General features: G+C 34.9%; 1 long non-coding RNA gene across 1 annotated transcript in view; it reads left to right on the plus strand.

Moving 5' to 3' along the window:
* Positions 1 to 1,207: 1,207 nt before the first annotated feature.
* Positions 1,208 to 3,546, plus strand: part of LOC117103246 — a 10,372-nt gene continuing 8,033 nt past the window's right edge. Inside the window, exon 1 of the long non-coding RNA XR_004444542.1 lies at positions 1,208 to 1,997. This is a non-coding gene — a long non-coding RNA (uncharacterized LOC117103246). The remainder of the gene's footprint in view (positions 1,998 to 3,546) is intronic.

Consider the following 3,546-nt stretch of genomic DNA (forward strand, 5'->3'; position numbering starts at 1 on the left):
CAACATTAATACATTATGCTAATTTTCATCTTTGTAAGCGCATAAGACAGTGCAAGTTATTTCTGTGACAGTCTTTTGAAGTGTGTAAAGCTCCATTTTATCCCATACATAGTCAAAATATTGGGGGGATGATACAATGGACCATCCCCCTTGTCAAATATTGGGGGGATATCCCCCATCCCCCCGGGATCTACGCCTATGACTTGACGAGTCACATTTTCACCAAAAAACGTTGAAGTCCCTCCATATTAAATAAAAAATTCTCGTCGGCCCTCCTATCCGTTTTTATACCCACCCTGTCCCTGAATGTGGTGCCGTGTTTTTCATTAAATTACATTATAGACCCTATTGGGATAAACTTTTTTTTAATTTCAGTTCCGTTCAGTTTGTCTGCTAATGAAAATGAAAAGAACCATTTGCGTTTTACTTAAAGCTGAACTAAATTTTCATGATTTTTAAAATAGATATTTTATAATGCTATGACTTCATTTATAAATTATATTACACACAATAATGCTCTGTTGTGGGGTGGAGGTGCATATTTTGAGACAGCTAAATGTAATATTAAATATAAGTCAAATACAGGCTACAAGAAACAACTTGTCAGCTTCCGGCTCGGGGACAAATGCAATTAAACGTCAATGGACACAAGTTGTATTATCAAGAATTAAACTACAAAAAATTTAAAAACTTTTTTTCATATTGGTGTTTGCTGTTTTCTTGTACTAATGTGCATGTTCTTGCCCGAGTGTACAGCATTTGACAGACAACGAGAGTATTTTACTCGAAAACAGGGCTGAAAACATAGCCAGGAGTAAATCGAGACGGCAGAGTGAAGGAGTTTTATGCACATATTTCGTACGGATAAAAAAAAAATCGCAGCCACAAGGGCAAACTTCATTAGAACATATCGTGACTGCAGACACATCGTAAAAAAATAAGGGTGCTCAGTTGCTATTGAAATTTTAAATATAATCACCGTCTGAGAGTGAAGGGATTCGCCCACTCGACGGCATAACCCAATGCACCACCTGGCGCCTCTGGTTTAGTCACTTGACATGCATCTACGTATGAAAAACTGTGTACAGTGCATGGTACTCTTTAATGTAAATATACTCCTTGAATTTCGTGTGTACACAGGCCTTTTACACTACAATACTGGTGATAATTACAATGGGAAAGTTATCAGTGTATTTTTAGTAGGCATTCTTCGCCTAATGTTATTGTTATCCTAGCAACTAATACGAACACTCGATGTAGCATACGATAATAGGCTACAAATGTTCCTACCACTTTAAAATTGAAACTGATAAAGGTTTCTAGTTCAGACTCCGTATGGTACTTGATCTTGCAGAACATCTTTATAACAGACTAATCTTTCAAATGGAGTTTGAAACTGTATTTTAAATCGGTAACTGCAAGGAAAACCCGACTTTATTTTGTTTTAAAGTGCATACAAAAACGTGTCAGAGAGGATTTGATATTACAAGAAATACTGTAAGGTGAGGCGTATTGGAAATTAGCACCGTCTAGAGTGTCGGACACATATTTTAAATTATCGATTCCTCATAAACAATTTATTAGTTTAATCCCACCATGCAGGCCCGCATATCGATCTTCTATATTACAATTGGGTAGGACCAGTAAGCATTACATAACAATGTGTTATCAGTAAACATTAAGTTGGTCTTCGAAATAACCAGGGTCACCATGGAACAATTCCTAGTTGTATTGTTCGACGATTGTCGAAAGAACAAAAGATGACATGAAGGTGAAGCTTGCTAGCTCTTGACACCTTGACAGACACTGACTGCCTGGCTGATTGCTACCCCGGTAACAGCACTTTGAATACACCACCGCCATGTGGCCCAAGTCTTGTCTCAATCGCATCGCTTTAATTAATATACATCGATTAGTTTGAACGCTGAATTTTCTACTAAGATTTACAACGTAGTGGGGAATGAATAAATAATGCTGCCATCATGAATATTTTTTATGTAAGTATCAATAATTATATCCCAGCTAAAAATTTCAAGTAAAAAAAAAATAACGCTATAAATGTTGTAGTTTGTAACCAAACTAATTTTCTGAGAACATAATGCATATTTAAAACGAGATCTCTGACTAACCTAACGCTGAAGACTTGCTCATGATTATTATTATTATTATTATTAACCTAACCACGACGTTTTGGGCTTGCTGTACTGGGTATTGAAAGGCACCGTCATAATCTTTTATCAACAGATTCAAATTAAAAGAAAGTACCTATGGCCAAATGTTATTTATTGATAATATATGTATTAAATCATGCCAAAGGTATTAGATATCAACTGACTTCAACATAATGTCGTCCTCCTAGGATTATCTTGAAGATGACAGTCTTTTCATGATGTTTTCCACTCTGGTCTATCTAGAGCTTTCCTATGTAGTGTTCCAATGATGTTAATACCAAGACAGTGTCCTGGATTTAATGTTGTCAGTCCATCTTTTTGGTGGACTTCCCCTAGGTCTGTTTCCATGGATTCTGCCATTTAGTGTGATTTTGGGATATTTTCCCATCTTTCATTTAAGTTATGTGGCCAAATATGACAGTTGTTACATTTTTAATTTTTTTGTGTGATGGTTAATTGGCAGTCAGTAAAATCTCTGATATAGGTGTTTCGCAGACAATCTCTCTTAGTGACTCCTATAATTTTTCGTAGGCATGCCATCTCAAACATTTCCAGTCCAAGATTCACTTCCGTACATAGCTATTGCGAGCACGGGAACTCTATAGTTATATTTTTGGGGTTTATTATTGTTGGGGTTGATATATTCTGGGACCCCAGACTGAGTTTAGATTCCTCATAACTCCTGATGCCAATCCGATTCTTCTGGTAATATTTTCTGTGCTTGATGCTCTCCTGTTGTATCTCCTCCGTAATACGTACCGGTAAATTTCTTAACTTGATGTATTAGATATACAACTGTATAATTATTGCTTGTCTACGTCACAATGACATATATTATTGGTTTAGTGGGCGTCTTCGCATACTATGATATACAAAATAAAATCATACTAAAGAAAAAATCATGCAGTGAAAAAAAAAAATATGACAACCAATTTGATGTCGGATCCAGTGTTTTCTTTCCAGTAGTCACGGCTAGGTATAGTTAGAATGAACAGTATTTAGTTTAATCACCGTGAAACATTTTTCTGTTGATAAGATTCAAAAAATGACAAGTGGGTAATATATTTAAAGATTGCATATAATTGCGTAATTTTTACACAGTAAAACAAGTCAGAAATTAAACATTTGAGTCATTTCACATAAAAATAATTATCACTTTTTTTGATACTGTTAACACAAATACACTACTTGAAAGGCATATTTGCCGGTACCTGTAGCTTGTGGTATAAGAGACAGATATAATATCATATGTTAGTCATGTATAAACTATAAAATAAATGTACAATAATACCAAAGAAACACATTAAATAATAAATACTAAAATTACAAACGATTAAAAACCCATGTATAGGCTAACCAAGTATACAAACAAGAA

The sequence above is a fragment of the Anneissia japonica genome, unplaced genomic scaffold, assembly GCF_011630105.1.
Source record: "Anneissia japonica isolate Jap-2015-1 unplaced genomic scaffold, ASM1163010v1 scaffold287623_len557403_cov176, whole genome shotgun sequence".
NCBI classification, from domain to species: domain Eukaryota; kingdom Metazoa; phylum Echinodermata; class Crinoidea; order Comatulida; family Comatulidae; genus Anneissia; species Anneissia japonica.